We start from the raw sequence: 20,954 nt of genomic DNA on the forward strand, positions 1-20,954 counted from the left end.
TTGTGCGTTCCATTTCATTTTTGACAATTTCCAATTTTCCTAGATTCGTACTTCGTACATTCCAGGTTCCAATGATTAATGGATGTTTCCCCCACATGTCTTTCAATTTGTCGTACTGTGGGGGCTTGTGTGTTGCTGTGATGCTGGAAACTATGCTACCAGTATTCAGATACCAGCAAGGTCACCCACGGAGGACAGGTTTCAGCTGAGCTTCCAGACTAAGACAGAGTAGGAAGAAGGATCCGGCAGTCTACTTCTGAAAAGCATTAGCCAGTGAAAACCTTATGAATAGCAGCAGAACATTGCCTGATATAGTGCTGGAAAATGAGCCCCCCAGGTTGGAAGGCACTCAAAAGATGACTGGGGAAGATCTGACTCCTCAAAGTAGAGTTGACCTTAATGATGTGGATGGAGTAAAGCTTTCGCGGCCTTCATTTGCTGATGTGGCACGACTCAAAATGAGAAGAAACAGCTGCAAACATCCATCAATAGGCTGGAGTACCACACCCAAATGAGGGGTACGTTGCTTCCAAAATACAAAGACGTACAGCAGGGGTTGTGCCTCCTTTTCAGTTGTAGAAGGGGCCAGATACATCAACTTATCCTTGACTTTACAAGGAACATCTTGACATGACCACACCACTGGAGCCCTAGAAAGTTTACTGAGGTGGAAGACATCTGAATTTTTTTGGAATAATTCCCACCCTGTAGCAATATTCTACCAATAACTGTAGAGTCATTGATATGTCTTTCTTACTAAGTCCATTCAGCAGAATGTCATCAATGTGATGGGCCAGCGTGACATATTGTGGAAGGAAAGGGTGATTAAGGTCCCTGTGAATTAAATTATGACACAGGGCTAGAGAGTTGACATACCTCTGAGATAAGACACTGAAGGTATATTGCTGACCTTGCCAGCTGAAGGCAAACTGCTTCTGGTGGTCCTTCAACACAGGGATGGAGAAAAACACATTGGCCAGATTAATGGCTGCATACCCCAGGAAATGTATTAATTTGCAGACCACATTCCCAAAGAAACGCCTCTTCCAACTGATTGCTCATATCAGATCATAAAATGGAGTATGATTACATAATGTCTGCCAAAACCCTGAGAATCATGGCCTACCCAAGTTGACACATAACATTAATCAACACAGTGGTGATGAAAATGTTCTGAAGTAGACGCTGGTGACGGTGAATAGGATTGTGAAAGTACATAAAGCCACTGTATTACACACTCACAGGCTATTAAAACAAAACTTTATTTAATGAGAAATCTACCAGTTAAAATACTATAAACTATACAGAACAAATTCAGCTGGAAAAGTACTAAAACGAAACCAAATAGTACCTACTGAGGTGAGGAGAAGTAAGGGTCTGCTTCTGGAGTGGATGTTCCCTGGCTGTCAATAAGGAGCTGCTGTGGAGGAGGTGTGGCAACTAGCTCAGCCTCTGGTGCCCCAGACTGAGCTGGAGATGGGGCTCCAGTGTTGGAACAGAAGCTGGATCAATATTAGCTGTTCATCTGGGAGGCAGTTGGAAGTGGCCCAGGATGGAAATCCACCCCTCCAGCTGGCCCTTCATCTGCTGTTGGTGATGAAGCTGGAGAAGGAAGACCTGTGGCTTCAACAAGTTCCAGTGTTGGTGCAGGATCAGAATGGACATCAGCCGGTGGTATGGAAGCTGGTTCTGCAGGTGGCCAAGGATAGGAATCCAATGCTCCAGCTGGCTCTTTGTCTTGTGCCACTGCTGGAGCTCTGAGGAGCTCCAGTGTTGGTGCAGGAACGGGATCAACATCAGCAGGTGATAGAGGAATCATTTCTGGAGGTTGTGCAGGGTTGGAATCCAGCTCATCCAGCCAGCTGTTCTCCTGGTGCCCAGGCCAGACCTGGAGATGAAGGGTGGTGGGCTACAGTGAGCTCTGGTGTTGTTGTAGCAGCAGGAGTAGGGATGACATCAGCCGGTGGTCCAGGAGGCAGTTCTGGATGTATCCCAGGATAAGAATCAGACCTTCCAGCCAGCTGTCCATCTGGTACCAGTGATGCAGCTGGTGATGGTGCTCTATGGAGGTCCAGTGTTAGTCCAGGAGCATGATCAACTCCACCAGGTGGTCCAGGAGCCCGTTATGGTGTTGGCCGAGGAAGAGAATCCGATCTTCCAGCAAGCTCTCTGCCTGCTCAACTTGGTGATGGAGGACCTGTTGTTGTACCCGGCTCCAACGTTGCTGCAAGGACAGAATATAACGCAGGAATTGGTCCTGGATTCTGTTCTGGAAGTCGCCCAGCGTAAAAATCCAGCTCTCCATCTCTTGGCAGTGCTGGAGCTGCTGATGCTCTATTGAGCTTCGGTGTCGGTTCAGGACCAGGATCTCCATCACCAGGTTGTCCAGTGTCTCACTCTCTAGGTGGTCCAGGTTAAGAATCCGAACGTCCATCGGGCTATTCCTCTGCTGCCACAGCTGAAGCTGGTCATGGAACAGCTGTTGCTGTACGGAGCTCCTGTGTTGGAGGAGGAGCAGGATCGACATGAGTTGGTGGTCCAGGTTCCGGTTCTGGAAGAAGCCCAGGATGGGAATCCACCTCTCCATCCAGTTGTCCATCGGATGCTGGTGATGGAGCTGGAGGAGGGCCTGGGCTACATCGAGCTCTGGTATTGGAGCAGGAGCAGGATTGACAGTAGCCAGTGGTCCAGGAGCCAGCTCTGAAGGTGGCCCAGGGTAAGACTCTGACCCTCCAGCTGGCCCTCCATCTGGTGCCAGTGCAGGCGCTGGTGATGAAATACCTGGTGTGGTATGGAGCTCCGCTGTTGCATCAGAAGCAGGACTGACATCAGCCAGTGATCCAGGAGCCAGTTCTGGAGGTGACCCTGGGTGGGAATCCACCCCTCCAGCTGCCTCTCTATCTGGTGCCGGTGCTGGAGCTGGCGATATAATAGGTGGTGTGTTGTGGAGCTCCGGAGCCAATACAGGAGCAGAATATACCCCAGAACATGGTGCAGGAGCCAGTTCCTGGGGCAAAGATGGATCTTGAGCTACTTTTACAACTGGCCCTGGCCTTGGCTCTGGAGCTGCAAGAAGAGAAATGTTCACCAATATGACTGCTTTTCCTCATGCCTTTCCGATGATGAAAAACATCTCACGGCCATCAAGAGAAGCCCATTCCCAAGATTTCCACCCCAGAAAGTTTTCCCAGACCATGGTCCACCAGAGGAGGGTCTGAGGTTACTCTGCGCTATAGGCCAACCCCAGCCTCTGGGGATCTTCCCGTGTCCCCCTCACAAGCTCACATGCAAGCATGCCCAGTCCTCCTCACCCTCTGGCTGTGGCTCAGTGACCTCCATTTCATCCAGCTGGGCCAAGAGAAGCTGGGCATGGCGCTCCAGATGTGAGCCTGGCATGTTCACCTGCACATACTCCACCACGAGCTTTAGGCAGGGGAAGTATGGGGGCTGATCGAAATCCTCCAAGTATTCCTTCAGCCATGTGTCCAGGATAAAAGAGATGGCGCTGGGGGTGGGTGGTGAAAAGCAGGGTCAGAAGCATTGCTTTCCTGCCACACTTCCCTCCCAGGGCTCCCCTGCAAAGAACCCTGTGTCTGCCCGTCCTTCCAAAGGTCAGCACCACCCTGCATCACACCCTCTGGCTATCCTGGCAGTAGCAGGCCTGGTCACTGAGCAGAGGGCTAGCACACAGCCTCCATCCCAGGGAGCTCCCCATCAATGGTCTGAACAACTCTCCCTCCTTGGCAAGCCTGAATTACATCGCTTTCTCTCCTCTGGCCCTCTCCCCACTGGACAGTAACCCTCTAAGGGCACGGAGATGTGTGTCTGCATGTTCATCTCACAGCCTGGCACACAGTAGTGCTCTAGGATTATCTGATGCTGGGCAACATATGGAGGCTGTCCCCTGCCCCAGCTGCCCCGGCCATAGGGCCCCTCCTCTGGAGATTGTGCACCAGCATGCTGCCTGATTCTCTGCATGCATGTGATGGTCTTTTCTCCCATGGACACTGTTCTCCCCTGGGACAGGGGCCCCACATGCAGCTGAGCACCCACGACTGGGGAGTGAGATTTAGGAGCAGATTTCTCTCCCTCCCACCCCACACCTCCTATTTTGGGCCCCCAATAGAGGAGGGGGCAAGTGGAAATGTGAGGGGACTGTGGGGGGATGGGTTCTCTCAGAGGCCTCTCTGAGCCCCCAGCCTCCCCTCTGCTCCCCAGGACGCCCAGGTTCCACCCTCAGCTCTGTATGACTGCTTATGTCTTGCAGGGGGCGCTCCTAAACTCATTCCTCTAGTGGAATCTAGATGTATGGGGTGCAGTGTCTGCCCAGCCCCAATCCAGACACAGGCCCCGTACAGCCTCCACCCTTCTGTATAGACAGGAGCCCCTCTTTCTCCACCCAAAGTCCACTCACCCTTTCAGCTGCTCCTGGGGTTCACCGTCCTGGGCAGACGAGGGGTGATTACATCCATACCTAGAGGTGGCGTGAGGGTGTCACATCTAATGCATTGTGGACACTACCTGCTTAAGGTATCTGGTGTTCCTGTCTGACTGCCCGACTAGAATGGAGGCCCAGGAGGGCAGGGCTTCCTATGTGCTCCATCTACTGAACGATGCTAAGTGCCTAGAACAGTGTCTGCAACAGTAGGGGCTTCATGGCTAACTGGTGAAGGAGTGAACCCAATCAGCACCTTCCCAGGTATCTGAGAGTCTTAGGACCCCTCTACTAGCCTCCAGGGATCCCTATTCTGGCTATACCAAGGTCAAGGACCCACTAAAAAGAATCTCAACCCCCCTTTACAAATGGGAAATAGGTTTGCTCAAGGGCACACGGTCACTGAGGGCTGAGCCAGACAGCTTCTTCATGGGTGAGAAGAAAATAGTGAATGTGAACATCCCAGCCCTTCCAACACCCTTTACCAAAGAGCTGGCCTCTGATACACACTTCCCATGGCTTGTCCCACAGGGTCCTGACAGTAATTCTAGCTGATTTCTCCTTTACCACCCCATTTCTCAGTGGAGCAAACAGGCTCTGGGTGTTGAAGTGACATTCTCCAGACTCACAGCTGGTAGGGGGCAGAGTCTCCACTAGCCTGTGGAAGGCAGGCGCTCACCTTTGGAGCAGCTGGTCTAGGACCTGCTGGGTAGTGGCATAGGTTCTGTAGGTTCCAAGGAAGATTTCGATGTAGGAGAAGTCACCCTTTAGGAAGGCGGGCACCAAGTTCTCCACCAGCTTCTGCAGTGAGCCTGCCTTGAAGGTTTTCGTCATCCAGGCCTCATCCAAGTCCTCGTCAGAACCACAGACACACTGGGGTGGAACAGAGGAGGGACACATTGTCAGAGGCAGCCCCATGAACCACCAGGAGGGTTGGGGCCCGGAGCTCAGCCCAGGCACTCCCTCTCCTTCAGTGACCTGTGGCAGGAGGTGGGACAGGAGTGCCTTCAGCAGCAAACAGGCCTCGGCTTTCCAAGCAGGATTGGAGGTGGGGGATGATTACAAACATTAGGAACCTGAAGGGATTTTGTTAACTAAGTAACAATGGCATCTCCCTGGAGGAAGAGCAGTATCCCAGTGAGTCCTCACAAAACACCCCATTCCACAGATGAGAAAACAGAGGCTTGGTGACGTCTAGTGTCTGCTCGAAGTCACCTAGTCAGTGCCCTGAACCACCTGACGCTAGGGCTCTGTGATGTTCGCTTTGTGCTACATGAGGCCTGTTCTGCTCCTGACTTAGAGGGGAATGTCTGGTGCAAGCTCACCCTTTCCCAGCTGGAGACAGTGCACAGAGCAGACACGCCCATGAGATAAGCAAGACATGGATTTTTCTTTCTGTACATTAAAGGGGGCTTTGAGAACCTGAAGCTGTGGAGCACCCAGATCCAGCCACGGGTGAGAGCTTGGAGATCCTGGGGTGGGAGAAAGACCCCTACAGAACTGAGGGTCTGAACAAATGACTCAGAAAGAGTGAATCCAAATGGCCAGTAAAGGAGTGAGGGGGGCTCCGCTTCCCAGGGCCAACAAGCACCTCAAAGCCACCCTGCAGTTCCATTGGCCACCCTGACAGCAGATTGGCAAAATGGAAAAGAACTCTAATACCCAGAACTGGCTCAATGCAGGGACACGGCCATTGCCATAGACTACTGAGCCAGGGGACTGCGACTGTTGTCTTGGGAAGGAGCCTGGCTCTAGTGATCCTAACTTGAAATGTGCACATCCTTCCCCTAGCATGCCACTCCTAGGAGTCTGTCCTTGGTGGGTCACTGTGTGAGGACACACATAAGCATTCCTGCAGCCCTGCTGAAAGGGCGGCAGAAGGAAATCAGTCCAGGGCCAGCAGCAGTGAGAGGCTCAGTCACTGTGGGGACAGGCCCCCCTTCTGGAACATTCTGCAGTGAGTGAGGACACAGTTCGTGAACTGGAGGGGTCACGTGATGTGTCCCTCGAGCTTGCAGGTGGCAGAAAAAGATGTTTCATAGCCTGAGCCCTGCGCTTCAGGGTAAAAGAAGCCTGCTAAGCGTGACGATGTGTGAGGCTGGGAGAAGGTGTGGAAGGACAGTCCAGCCGACTGCTGCCCAGGGCCCTGGGATTGGAAGGTAAACACTAAAACAGCAGCAACACGCAAAAAGACGCATGGGCTGATGTGAAGCGACAACACTATGAAAAAGCCCTTTCTGATATTCCTACAAATATGGGAAAGAGGCTTTGTAGCTGGCCAGGGCAGGGAGGGCAGTGGCAGGGGCTTGGGGGGACAGGAAAGGTTGGTGGTCTATTTCATTGAGAGGGGACCGGGGGCCCTCGAGAGGGAAAGTCCTGGGAGGGAACTGGTGGTCTCCAGGACGGTGTCTGGGCCCCGGGCGCCCCCTGGTCATCTAGGGTCCCACCCGGGGACCTACTCCCCTCACCTGCACTTACCCTGAGCCTACACCAGCCCTTCCTGGACCCCGAGTGGATGATGCCATTCTCCTTTTCCTTGGGGATCTTCTTCGCCGGGCTCTGGAGAAACAGTGCTGGCAGTGGCCCGGGAGGCATCAAGGGCCCCTCTGTGCCACCTCCTTCACGTTCTGCCCCTTTGGGTCCTCGTGACCCTGGGCCTCAGAGGAGCTCCCAGTTTCCCATCTGTCACCATGTGATGAGCGGGTCGGCCTGCGGGCTGCACCACCCAGCCCCAGCCAAGCCCACGGATAGAAAAATCAAGCTCTGAGTATTGCAGCAGGATCTGGGAGAAGCTGGGCTGGCACAGGGTCAGCACTGGCCCAGGCAATGCCAGTAGTTAGGACTGCGATTTGATTGCCCCACTCAAGGCGAGCCGTATCTCAGAGAAGGCCCAGGTGAGAGTGCTGACTCAGACTGTGACCCCGACAGTCCCTCCCTAAAGCCCTGGTCTGAACTGGGACCTCTGGGCAGACTTAGGTTGCAGAGTTCTATGTGATCAGCGGGGTTGGGGCAGGGACGTAAAGGAGGTCTCCGCCTTGGTGCTCCAGCTCCCAGTCTCCAAGGCACCCAACCTGATGGACTAGGCCCGGCCACCACCCCATTCCAGGTCAGACCCAGCCCCATGAACCCAGTGACGGTGAGGGGCTGTGGGCCTGGAGCTTGGGGTTGCCCTCAAGCAACAGCACCATTTTCATCATCCTCATCCTCACCTCTCCCCTCCCAAATCTCCCCAGATCACATGGCCCTCCTTCTCTGACTCCCACCCACCTTTCTCCCAAATGGACCCTGCCTCAGCCAACAACTTTCTGTCTCAGAGGTTCTGTCCTCATTTCCTCCCTGCCCCTGTTACCAGGGACCCCATGAGGACAAGGGTCGACATGGCCTGGGGGCTGGTATAACCTGGGGTGGGATGTGAGGCCACCCAGGTGGGATCACAGTGGTGGACTGGCTTGGATTGGCAGCTCTGGCCACCCTGTGTTACCTTCGGTTTCCTTTTGGAAAGTGGCCGGAGCTGTCGGGGGTGGGATATGAGACCTTGTCTCAGCCTTTGGGACAGGGTCGAACTCCTGGATTTCTCAAGCTTCGGTACAAAAGAGGATGAGAAACAACAAGAAAACATGTTCTCAGCTCGAGTGTCTCCACTCAAGTGAGCTGGGTAGGGGGCCTTGTTTTGCATGCGGGTGCCTGGTTACCAGGGTTCCAAGTTCTATGTACTCTGTTGTCAAGGAAGTGAAGCCATGTCCTGGGTCCCCTTACCTGGGCCTGACCTCAGACGAGACCTCCCAAAAGTCTCCTCTGGGCTGCTCAATGCTCACCTGTCCCCATGCCATCTCCATAACTGTACACAGTGACACCAACACAGCCCTCTCCCCTCAGCCCACGGAACCTGGGGAAGGCTTGGGTGCAGCAAACAGAGCTGGGTTCAGACACAGCTCATCCCTCTTAACCAGTCTGCAACCCTATACAAGTCTTTGTGCTTCCCAGAGCCTCCCTGGTCCCCCACCCTTACAGTGAGGATCATTCTAGCATCTTCTTCTTAGGGACGTCAGCAAGTGTATGTGAGATAAGAACCTGTTGGCTGACGTTGCATGTAGCTAATTAGGGGCAGATTATCTAATAGGCAAGGTAAGCACAGGGCTTACCTGCTTACCAGGCCATCTATAGTGAACATTTTCATATTTTGTCACCACATCAAAGTCTCTGCTTCTAGGTATGGCTGGCATCTGTTTCTCTCAACCCCACAGCACCTTCCTACAGAATCAAAGCCTCTTTTCAAATTGACAATCCCTGATGGGGGCAGATAACCCAGTAAGCAAGGTAAGCACAAGTTTACTTGTGCTTAATTACTAATCTGTAGTGAACAATTTCGCATGGGTTTCACCACATCAAAATGTGGTGTTGACAATGCTTACCTTGCCTTTTGGAATATCTGCCCCTGTAGCTAATGCACAAACTCAGAGGCTCAAGAATTTCAAGCAGGAGTGGGAAGCAGCACGCATGGTGGACACCTTCAAGCAGGGCTGGGTTCTGGTGGTGTGATCTTGGGAAAGTCAGTTCCCCTCTTGGCCTAACTGCACTAGTACCATTTACATCTTCTATTTTTTAAGTGAAGAAAACAAAAATATTTGATGCACACATACAGGGAAGAAATACTCATAACAATTATAGTCCTCATCTCTTCAGCTGATCACGTGGTCATAACTGGTATTTAAAACTACCTTCTTCTACCACCACTTCTGCATTCCCTTTACTCTCCGCAAGCACCTCAACTGGCATGGTTCTTTGCCTGGTGGGGCGACCCATACCTTCTGGGCCATTAGCAATCATGTCAGAATTGAGTTCCTGTAGTTTTCCATTGCCTTTAATCACAGGGCATGGTAGTACTACGAGACGTCCTCAGGGATCTTCTGTGTCCCAGAAATCCTCTTCTTTACTTTTATCATGCAATATCACTCTGATTTCCCCTTGGTAATCAGGATCAATCACATGAGCCAGTATGGTAACCCCTTTCTTTGCCTGTTGATCCAGAGGCACGAGGAGCCCAAAGTGGCTAGTGGCATTCTTTTTTTTTTTTTAATTAATTTTTATTAAGCTTCAAGTGAACATTTACCATTCCAATCAGTCTGTCACATGTAGGTTTACATACATCTTACTCCCTTCTCCCACTTGCTCTCCCCCATTGAGTCAGCCCTTTCAGTCTCTCGTTTCGTGCCAATTTTGCCATCTTCCCTCTCTCTCTATCTTCCCATTCCCCCTCCAGTCAAGAGTTGCCAACACACTCTCCAGTGTCCACCTGATTTAATTAGCTCACTCTTCATCAGCATCTCTCTCCCCCCCACTGACCCGTCCTTTTCATGCCTGATAAGTTGTCTTCGGGGATGGTTCCTGTCCTGTGCCATCAGAAGTTCTGGGGAGCATTGTCTCTGGGATTCCTCTAGTCGCAGTCATACCATTAGGTATGGTCTTTTCATGAGAATTTGGGGTCTGTATCCCATTGGTCTCCTGCTCCCTCAGGAGTTGTCTGTTGTGCTCCCTGACAGGGCAGACATCGATTGTGGCCGGGCACCAACTAGTTCTTCTGGTCTCAGGATAATGTAGGTCTCTGGTTCATGTGGCCCTTTCTGTCTCTTGGGTTCTTAGTTGTCGTGTGACCTTGGTGTTCTTCCTTTGCCTTTGCTCCAGGTGGGTTGAGACCAATTGATGTATCTTAGATGGCCGCTTGTTGGCATTTAGGGCGCCACAATTCAAAGTGGGATGCAGAATGTTTTCATAATAGAATTATTTTGCCCATTGACTTAGAAGTCCCCTCAAACCAAGTTCCCCAGACCCCAGTCCCTGCTCCGCTGGCCTTTGAAGCTTTCATTTTATCCCGGAAACCTCTTTGCTTTTAGTCCAGTCCAATTAGGCTGACCTTCCTTATATTGAGTGTTGTCTTTCCCTTCACCCAAAGCAGTTCTTATCTACAGATTGATCAATAAAAAGCCCTCTCCCTCCCTCCCTCCCTCCCCTCTTTGTAACCACAAAAGTATGTGTTCTTCTCCGTTTTTTCTATTTCTCAAGATCTTACAATAGTGGTCTTATACAATATTTGTCCATTTGCAACTGACTCATTTCGCTCAGCATAATGCCTTCCAGATTCCTCCATGTTATGAAATGTTTCAGAGATTCGTCACTGTTCTTTATCGATGCGTAGTATTCCACTGTGTGAATATACCACAATTTATTTACCCATTCATCCGTTGACGGACATGTTGGTTGCTTCCAGCTTTTTGCTATTGTAAACAGAGCTGCAATAAAAATGGGTGTGCATATATCTGTTTGTGTGAAGGCTGGGAGTGGGATTTCTGGGTTGTATGGTAGTTCTATTTCTAACTGTTTAAGATAACGCCAGATGGATTTCCAAAGTGGTTGTACCATTTTACAATCCCACCAGCAGTGTATGAGAGTTCCAATCTCTCCACAGCCTCTCCAATATTTATTATTTTGTGTTTTTTGGATTAATGCCAGTCTAGTTGGTGTGAGATGGAATCTCATCGTAGTTTTAATTTGCATTTCTCTAATGGCTAATGATCGGGAGCATTTTCTCATGTATCTGTTGGCTGCCTGAATATCTTCTTTAGTGAAATGTGTGTTCATATCCTTTGCCCACTTCTTGATTGGGTTGTTTGTCTTTTTGTGGTTGAGTTTTGACAGAATCATGTAGATTTTAGAGATCAGGCGCTGGTCAGAGATGTCATAGCTGAATATTCTTTCCCAGTCTGTAGGTGGTCTTTTTACTCTTTTGGTGAAGTCTTTAGATGAGCATAGGTGTTTGATTTTTAGGAGCTCCCAGTTATCGGGTTTCTCTTCATCATTTTTGGTAATGTTTTGTATTCTATTTATGCCCTGTATTAGGGCTCCTAGGGTTGATCCTATTTTTTCTTCCATGATCTTTATCGTTTTAGTCTTTATGTTTAGGTCTTTGATCCACTTGGAGTTAGTTTTTGTGCATGGTGTGAGGTATGGGTCCTGTTTCATTCTTTTGCAAATGGATATCCAGTTATGCCAGCACCATTTGTTAAAAAGACTATCATTTCCCCAATTGACTGACACTGGTCCTTTGTCAAATATCAGCTGCTCATACGTGGATGGATTTATATCTGGGTTCTCAATTCTATTCCATTGGTCTATGTGCCTGTTCTTGTACCAGTACCAGGCTGTTTTGACTACTGTAGCTATATAATAGGTTCTGAAATCAGGTAGAGTGAGGCCTCCCACTTTCTTCTTCTTTTTCAGTAATGCTTTGCTTATCCGGGGGTTCTTTCCCTTCCATATGAAATTAGTGATTTGTTTCTCTATCCCCTTAAAATATGACATTGGTATTTGGATTGGAAGTGAGTTATATGTATAGATGGCTTTTGGTAGAATAGACATTTTTACTATGTTAAGTCTTCCTATCCATGAGCAGGGTATGTTTTTCCACTTAAGTATGTCCTTTTGAATTTCTTGTAGCAGAGTTTTATAGTTTTCTTTGTATAGGTCTTTTACATCCTTGGTAAGATTTATTCCTAAGTATTTTATCTTCTTGGGGGCTACTGTGAATGGTATTGATTTGGTTATTTCCTCTTCGGTGTTCTTTTTGTTGATGTAGAGGAATCCAAGTGATTTTTGTATGTTTATTTTATAACCTGAGACTCTTCCAAACTCTTCTATTAGTTTCAGTAGTTTTCTGGAGGATTCCTTAGGGTTTTCCATGTATACAATCATGTCATCTGCAAATAGTGATAGCTTTACTTTCTCCTTACCAATCTGGATACCCTTTATTTCTTTGTCTAGCCTAATTGCCCTGGCTAGGACTTCAAGTACGATGTTGAATAAGAGCGGTGATAAAGGGCATCCTTGTCTGGTTCCCTTTCTCAAGGGAAATGCTTTCAGGTTCTCTCCATTTAGAGTGATATTGGCTGTTGGCTTTGCATAAAAAAAAAAGATGCCCTTTATTATGTTGAGGAATTTTCCTTCAATTCCTATTTTGGTAAGAGTTTTTATCATAAATGGGTGTTGGACTTTGTCAAATGCCTTTTCTGCATCTATTGATAAGATCATGTGGTTTTTGTCTTTTGTTTTATTTATGTGATGGATTACATTAATGGTTTTTCTGATATTAAACCAGCCTTGCATATCTGGTATAAATCCCACTTGATCAGGGTGAATTATTTTTTTGATGTGTTGTTGGATTCTATTGGCTAGAATTTTGTTGAGGATTTTTGCATCTATGTTCATGAGGGATATAGGTCTAAAATTTTCTTTTTTTGTAATGTCTTTACCTGGTTTTGGTATCAGGGAGATGGTAGTTTCATAGAATGAGTTGGGTAGTATTCCATCTCTTTCTATGCTTTGAAATACCTTCAATAGTAATGGTGTTAAGTCTTCTCTGAAGGTTTGGTAGAACTCTGCAGTGAAGCCGTCTGGGCCAGGACTTTTTTTTGTTGGAAGTTTTTTGATTACCGTTTCAATCTCTTTTTTTGTTATGGGTCTATTTAGTTGTTCTACTTCTGAATGTGTTAGTTTAGGTAGGTAGTATTGTTTCAAGAATTTATCCATTTCTTCTAGGTTTTCAAATTTGTTAGAGTACAGTTTTACGTAGTAATCTGAAATGATTCTTTTAATTTCATTTGGTTCTGTTGTGATGTGGTCCTTCTCGTTTCTTATTCGGGTTATTTGTTTCCTTTCCTGTTTTTCTTTAGTCAGTCTAGCCAACGGTTTATCAATTTTGTTAATTTTTTCAAAGAACCAACTTTTGGCTTTGTTAATTCTTTCAATTGTTTTTCTGTTCTCTAATTCATTTAGTTCAGCTCTAATTTTTATTACTTGTTTTCTGCTGGTGCCTCATGGGTTCTTTTGTTGCTCACTTTCTATTTGTTCAAGTTGTCGCGACAGTTCTCTGATTTTGGCTGTTTCTTCTTTTTGTATGTGTGCATTTATCGATATAAATTGGCCTCTGAGCACTGCTTTTGCTGTGTCCCAGAGGTTTTGTAGGAAGTATTTTCATTCTCGTTGCTTTCTAAGAATTTCCTTATTCCCTCCTTGATGTCTTCTATAACCCAGTCTTTTTTCAGGAGGGTATTGTTCATTTTCCAAGTATTTGATTTCTTTTCCCTAGTTTTTCTCTTATTGATTTCTAGCTTCATTGCCTTGTGGTCTGAGAAGATGCTTTGTAATATTTCGATGTTTTGGATTCTGCAAAGATTTGTTTTATGACCTAATATGTGGTCTATTCTAGAGAATGTTCCATGTGCACTAGAAAAAAAAGTATATTTTGCAGCAGTTGGGTGGAGAGTTCTGTATAAGTCAATGAGGTCAAGTTGGTTCATTGTTGTAAGTAGGTTTTCCGTGTCTCTATTGAGCTTCTTACTGGATGTCCTGCCCTTCTCCGAAAGTGGTGTGTTGAAGTCTCCTACTATAAATGTGGAGATGTCTATCTCACTTTTCAATTGTGTTAAAATTTGATTTATGTATCTTGCAGCCCTGTCATTGGGTGTGTAAATATTTAATATGGTTATGTCTTGTCCCTTTTATCATTATATAGTGTCCTTCTTTATCCTCTGTGGCGGATTTAAGTCTAAAGTCTATTTTGTCAGAAATTAATATTGCTACTCCTCTTCTTTTTTGCTTATTGTTTGCTTGATATATTTTTTTCCATCCTTTGAGTTTTAGTTTGTTTGTGTCTCTAAGTCTAAAGTGTGTCTCTTGTAGGCAGCATATAGATGGATCGTGTTTCTTTATCCAGTGCGTGACTCTGTCTCTTTATTGGTGCATTTAGTCCATTTACACTCAGCGTAATTATAGATAAATAAGTTTTTAGTGCTGTCATTTTGATGCCTTTTCATGTGTGTTGTTGGCCATTTCATTTTTCCACATGCTTTTTTGTGCTGAGACGTTTTTCTTAGTAGCTTGTGAGATCCTCATTTTCATAATGTTTAACTTTGTGTTTGTTGAGTCGTTACCTTTTTTCTTGGCTTTTTTCTTGAGTTATGGAACTGATATTCCTTTTCGTGGTTACCTTATTATATACCCCTATTTTTCTAAGGAAAAACCTAACTTGTATCCTTCTATATCGCCTTGTATCACTCTCCATCTGGCAGTTCAATGCCTCCTATATTTAGTCCCTCTTTTTGATTATTGTGATCGTTTATCTATTGATTTCCATGATTTCCTGTTATGTGTATTATTTCGTTTATGTATTTATTTTTTAGAATTAGTCTTTGTTTGTTTTTGTGCTTTCCCTATTTGAGTTGCGTTGATATCAGGAGGTTCTGTTTTGTGACCTTGTATTGTGTTGGTACCTGATATTATTGGTCATCAGGCCAAACAATCTCCTTTAGCATTTCTTGCAGTCTTGGTTTAGTTTTTGCAAATTCTCTAAACTTGTGTTTATCTGTAAATATCTTAATTTCTCCTTCATATTTCAGAGAGAGTTTTGCTGGATATACGATCCTTGGTTGGCAGTTTTTCTCCTTCAGTGCTCTGTATACGTCATCCCATTCCCTTCTTGCTTGCATGGTTTCTTCCGAGTAGTCTGAACTTATTCTTATTGATTCTCCCTTGAAGGAAACCTTTCTTTTCTCCCTGGCTGCTTTTAAAATTTTCTGTTTGTCTTTGGTTTTGGCAAGTTTGATGATAATACGGCTTGGTGTTTTTCTTTTTGGATCAATCTTAAATGGGGTTCGATGAGCATCTTGCATAGATATCCTTTTGCCTTTCATGATGTCAGGGAAGTTTTCTGTCAGGAGTTCTTCAACTATTTTCTCTGTGTTTTCTGTCCCCCTTCCCTGTTCTGGGACTCCAATCACTCGCAAGTTATCCTTCTTCATAGAGTCCCACATGATTCTTAGGGTTTCTTCATTTTTTTTAATTCTTTTATCTGATTTTTTTTCAGCTATGTTGGTGTTGATTCCCTGGTCCTCCAGAAGTCCCAGTCTACATTCTAATTGCTCGAGTCTGCTCCTCTGACTTTCTATTGCATTGTCAAATTCTGTAATTTTATTGTTAATCTTTTGGATTTCTACATGCTGTCTCTCTATGGATTCTTGCAACTTATTAATTTTTCCACTATGTTCTTGAATCATCTTTTTGAGTTCTTCAACAGTTTTATCAGTGTGTTCCTTGGCTTTTTCTGCAGTTATCCTAATTTCATTTGTGATATCTTTAAGCATTCTGTAAATTAGTTTTTTATATTCTGTATCTGATAATTCCAGGATTGTATCTTCATTTGGGAAAGATTTTGATTCTTTTGTTTGGGGGGTTGGAGAAGCTGTCCTGGTCTGTTTCTTTATGTGGTTTGATATGGACTGCTGTCTCCGAGCCATCACTGGGAAACTAGATTTTCCAGGTAATCAGCTAAAAAAAATGCAGTCAGCTCCCTATCTGAATTCTCCCTCTGGCTCTGGGTATTCGGATGTTAATGGAGCCGCCTGGGGAGGGTGGGGGAGGGATCAGAGAGCTAGGAGTGTAGCACCACAGAATATAGAGCTGATCACCGCCTTCACGCTCCGCCCCCGTCCACCAAAATCCGGGCAGGACGGCTCCCTGGTTGGGACACTACTCTCCCCGCTCTGAGACCTGTCACTTCCTCCCGGGGACTTCTCCCTCCGGTGCGCGGCACCGCTCGCGCGAGCTGGGTGGGCATCTCCCGCACGAACGGATGGGCCCGCCCCCAGGGTCTATTCAGGAGAATACAATTGGACCCCGCGCTCACGCCCCGCCCGCTTTCGCCAAAGTCCCAGCGGAACAGCTCCCCGGCTGGGACGCTGCTCTCTCCGCTCCAAGACCAGTCACTTCCTCCCGGGGACTTCTCCCTCCGGTGCGCCGCGCCACACACGTGAACTAGGTGGGCGTCCCCCCGCACGAACGTGTGGGCCCCGCCCCGGGGTCGCTTTAGGGAAATATAGCTGACCCCTCCCCCGCTCACGCCCCGCCCGCTTCCCGCCAAACTCCCGGTGGGACGGCTCCCCGTCTGGGATGCTGCTCTCCCCGCTCCAAGATTTGTCACTGCCTCCTGGGTGCTTCTCCCTCCAGCTGTGCCGCTACGCCGCCCGCGCCAACCAGCTAGACTCCCTCCCGGGATGGGTTCGGGGGGGGTAGGGATGGGCCCCTTGTCTGTGCCGTCTGCCCCCCTGGGCTCTGCCCCAGATCGGGCTCCGAAGGTCACCTGCCTGGTACGCTGGCTCCTAGTTCTGAAAACGGTCGCTGTCTGCCCGTATTTGTTCGTTTTCCATCTCTAAGTCTGTGCTTGTTGTTCAGAGTTCGTAGATTGTTATGTATGTGATTGATTCACTTGTTTTTCCGAGTCTTTGTTGCAAGAGGGATCCGCGGTAGCGTCCATCTAGTCCGCCATCTTGGCCCCCGGCTAGTGGCATTCTTAACTTCCAGTTCAATCAGTGTTTTGTCTCCTGCTTAGATCATCCCTCACTTTGAAACTAAGCCTCTAGGCCTGCAGAGCATAAAGTCTTGAGGATAGGAAGCAAAAATTTTGCAAGTGAATCTCTAGGTGTAATAGTGAATGGTGCCACTTCCATTTCCATCCCTCGATTCCTGGACCCATGAATCCTAGCTATGGGATGGCAGGGCTTTCTTCCAAAATCCTAAGGATCTGCACTGTGATTCACTAATAGGAGACTCCACACAGCATCTCTATCTGCCATGGACACTTCCAGAAGCATCGGATCTGCCAGATCACATGACCCAAGCGGCAGAGCAGCCTGCACCATCAGCCTGCACCTACTGCAAGGCCTTCTCTTGTTCTGGGCCCCACTCAAAACTAGCAGCTTTCCGAGTCACTTGATAAATAGGCACAGTAGCACACCCAAATGAGGGATAAGTTACCTCCACAATCCAAAGTGGCCCAACAGGTGTTGTGCCTCCTTTTTAGTTGTGGGAGGGGCCAGATACATCAACTTTTCCTTCACGTTACAAGGAATATCTTGACATGCCCCATACCACTGGAGCCCTAGAAATTTCACTGAGGTGTAGGGAAACTGAATTATGGATGGAATAATTTCCCACCATCTACCATACAAATGTCTTACCAATACATCTAGAGTCATTGATACTTCTTTCTTACTAAGTCCAATCAGCATGATGTCATGAATGTAATGGACCAGTGTGAGGTCTTGTGGAAGGGCAAGAAGATCAAGATCTGTGATGGTTAAGATTGTGTGTTAACTTGGCTGGGCCATGATTCTCAGCGTTTTGGCAGTCCTGTAAGGTTGTGATCACTTCCCTGTGGAGATTTCATACGTGATCACCACATGATGGTATCTGCTGTGAGTAGCCAATCAGTTGAAGGGAGCTTCCTTGGGCATGTAGCCTGCATTGAGTGTGGGCAGACATTCGGGCAGGGCTCGGGGGTTTTCACTTATTCGGGGTCCTGCAGCTGGCTTCTGTTTTTCTGACCTCTACTTCTTGGGACTTGATCTAGCAGCTTAGCTGTGGTCTTCCTGCCAATCTTGGGATTTGCCCATTTTCACAGACTGTGAGCAACAGCCCTGGTCTCCAGCCTGCCGATCTTGAGTTTATAGCTCCTGTGGCTATGTGAATCAGAAGCCTCTTTCCTGACCCATGGACTTGGGACATTCCTGTCTCTCCAGCTTCCTGAGCAATACACTTTCAGTTGCCTATCTCATGGCTACATCAACTCTCCAGCCATAGGTCGTAATTTACACTGCTGGGAACTTTATCACCTTCCCCTTCCACAAGACATCACATGGGTCCATTACTGACTGGACCTAGTAAGGAAGAAGTGTCAGTGACTCTGGACTTACTGGTAAAACAGTTGCATGCTAGAGGGTGGGAAATTAATCCCACAAAAATTGAGGCACCTTCCCCCTCAGTGAAGTTTCTAGGGGTCCTGTGGTGTGGGGCATGTCAAGATATTCCTTCTATTTTGCTTCTTCACTGTCCACCTTTGGCATGCATATGAGGCTACTAAAAATATCATGGTGTGGGTTAGGTACACCTTAGTCCTCAAAGTGATACCTTTGCTTTTTAATGCTTTAAAGAGGTCTTTTGCAGAAGATTTGGGTACAGATGACAATATTTAAAGACTAAAAAACAACAGGCTATCTCCAGCTTGTCAGGGAACACGAGACATTAGATGCTAGTCATCAGGTCTAATGTAGAGATGAAAAAAGTGGCCAACACAGGAGCCTCCTGGACTCTGCCCTATCCCCTGGCTGGGTTGCTCTAGCTTCCTGATCACCATTGAGTTATTCCTCTGAGGTTCCCTTACACAGTGGCCTTTGGGTGCTGAAAGCTCAGCTCTGTTTCATTGTTTCAGTTAAGCCAAGAAAGAAAATTCCTTAGTCTCTGTCCCTTCATCTGCCTCCAATACTGCTTTAGTTTTCTTTTCCACATTATCTTTCTCCCCTCCTTCTTCTCTCTTTTAGCTCAGCACACACACAGACACACTCACTCTTTCAGCCCCTCTTCACACAGAATGATCCCAACCAGAGGCCTTATGACTACAGCCGAACCCATGTTCACAGACGACAAGTGATGACCACTACTACTCCTCTAGGTGGATAGGTGACACTCCGCACCACACACTTGGTGACCCAAAATCAGATTCTACTCAAGAATAGTGAATGGACTCTTAGGCTTCTATATCTGGTAAGAGCCCAAACCAGCTGGTAATAGGACAGAAGTGATTCAAGGGCTACAATAATCAAGATAGTGCAATCTAGTAGCCCATCTACGTATATTGAAAGAAAACAAAACAAGACTCAGTGAGCAAATATAAAATGAATCATTACAATTTCTTATAGATGGCCCAGAGACAGCAGTCGATATCAAACCACATAAAGAAGCAGACAGTGATTGCTTCTACAACTCCCCAAACTAAAGAATCAAAATCTTTCCCAAATGCAGATACAATCCTGGAATTGCCAGATGCAGAATATAAAAAACTAATTTACAGAATGCTTCAATACATCAGGGGTGACGTCATAAATGAAATAAGGCAATCTACAGAAAAAGCCAAGGAAGACACTAATAAAACAGTTGAAGAAATCAAAAAGGTTATTCAAGAACATAGTGGGAACATTAATAAGCTGCAAGAATCCATAGAGAGACAGCATTCAGAAATCCAAAAGATTAACAGCAAAATTACAGAATTAGACAACGCAACAGGAAGTCAAAGGAGCAGACTCGAGCAATTGGAATGCAGAGTGGGAGATCTGGAGGACCAGGGAATTGACACCAATATACCTGAAAAAAAATCAGAAAAAAGAATTAAAAAAAATGAAGAATCCCTAAGAATCATGTGGGACTCTACCAGGCAGAATAACTTGCATGTGATTGGAGTTCCAGAACAGGGAGGAATAACAGAAAACACAGAGAGAATAGTTGAAGATCTGTTGGCAGAAAACTTCTCTGACATCAAGAAAGATGAAAGAATAGCTATCCAAGATGCTCACTGAACCCCATTTAAGATTGATCCAAAAAGAAAATCACCAAGACATATCATCATCAAACTTGCCAAAACCAAAGATAAAGAGAAAATTTGAAAAGCAGCCAGGGATAAAGGAAAGGTCTCCTACAAAGGAGAATCAATAAGAATAAGTTCAGACTACTCAGCAGAAACCATACAGGCAAGAAGGCAATGGGATGACATATATAGAGCACTGAAGGAGAAAAACTGCCAGCCAAGGATCATATATCCAGCAAAACTCTCTCTCAAATATGAAGGTGAAATTAAGACATTTACAGGTAAACACAAGCTTAGAGAATTTGCAAAATCCAAACCACAGCTAGAAGAAATACTAAAGGAATTTGGTCACAAAATCAATAATATCAGATACCAACACAACACAAGGTCACAGAACAGAACATCCTGATATCAACTCAAATAGGGAAATCACAAAAACAAATTAAGATTAATTTTAAAAAGAAAAAAAATGCTCAAAACAGGGAATCATTGAAGTCATTATGTAAAAGATCACAATAATCAAAAAGAGGGACTAAATACAGGAGGCACAGAACTGCCATATGGAGAGGAAAACAAGGTGATATAGGACGATACAAGTTAGGTTTTTACTTAGAAAAATAGGGGTAGATATTAAGGTAACCACAAAGAAGTCTAACGATTCCGTAACTCAAAATAAAAACCAAGAAAAACATAACAACTCAACCAACATAAATTCAACTACTATGAAGATGAGGAACACACAATTTACAATGAAAAACGTCTCAGCACAAAAAAGTAAATGGAAAAATGAAATTGTCAACAACATACACAAAAAGGCATCAAAAGGACAGCACTAATCTATAATTACGCTGAATGTAAATGGACTAAATGCAGCAATAAAGAGACAGAGAGTCTCAGACTGGATAAAGAAACACAATCCGTCTATATGCTGCCTACAAAAGACACACTTTATACTTAGAGACACAAACAAACTAAAACTCAAAGGATGGAAAAAAATAAATCGAACAAACAACAAGCAGAAAAGAGCAGGAGTAGCAATATTAATTTCTGAAAAAA

At 46.2% G+C, this 20,954-nt stretch overlaps 1 protein-coding gene across 1 annotated transcript in view; it reads right to left on the minus strand.

Annotated features, from left to right (window-relative positions):
* LOC126068263 (collagen alpha-2(IV) chain-like) overlaps positions 1-20,954 on the minus strand; it is a 354,250-nt gene that overhangs the window by 184,060 nt on the left and 149,236 nt on the right. The window lies entirely within an intron of this gene.

Source organism: Elephas maximus, chromosome 27, assembly GCF_024166365.1.
Source record: "Elephas maximus indicus isolate mEleMax1 chromosome 27, mEleMax1 primary haplotype, whole genome shotgun sequence".
Classification (NCBI taxonomy): domain Eukaryota; kingdom Metazoa; phylum Chordata; class Mammalia; order Proboscidea; family Elephantidae; genus Elephas; species Elephas maximus.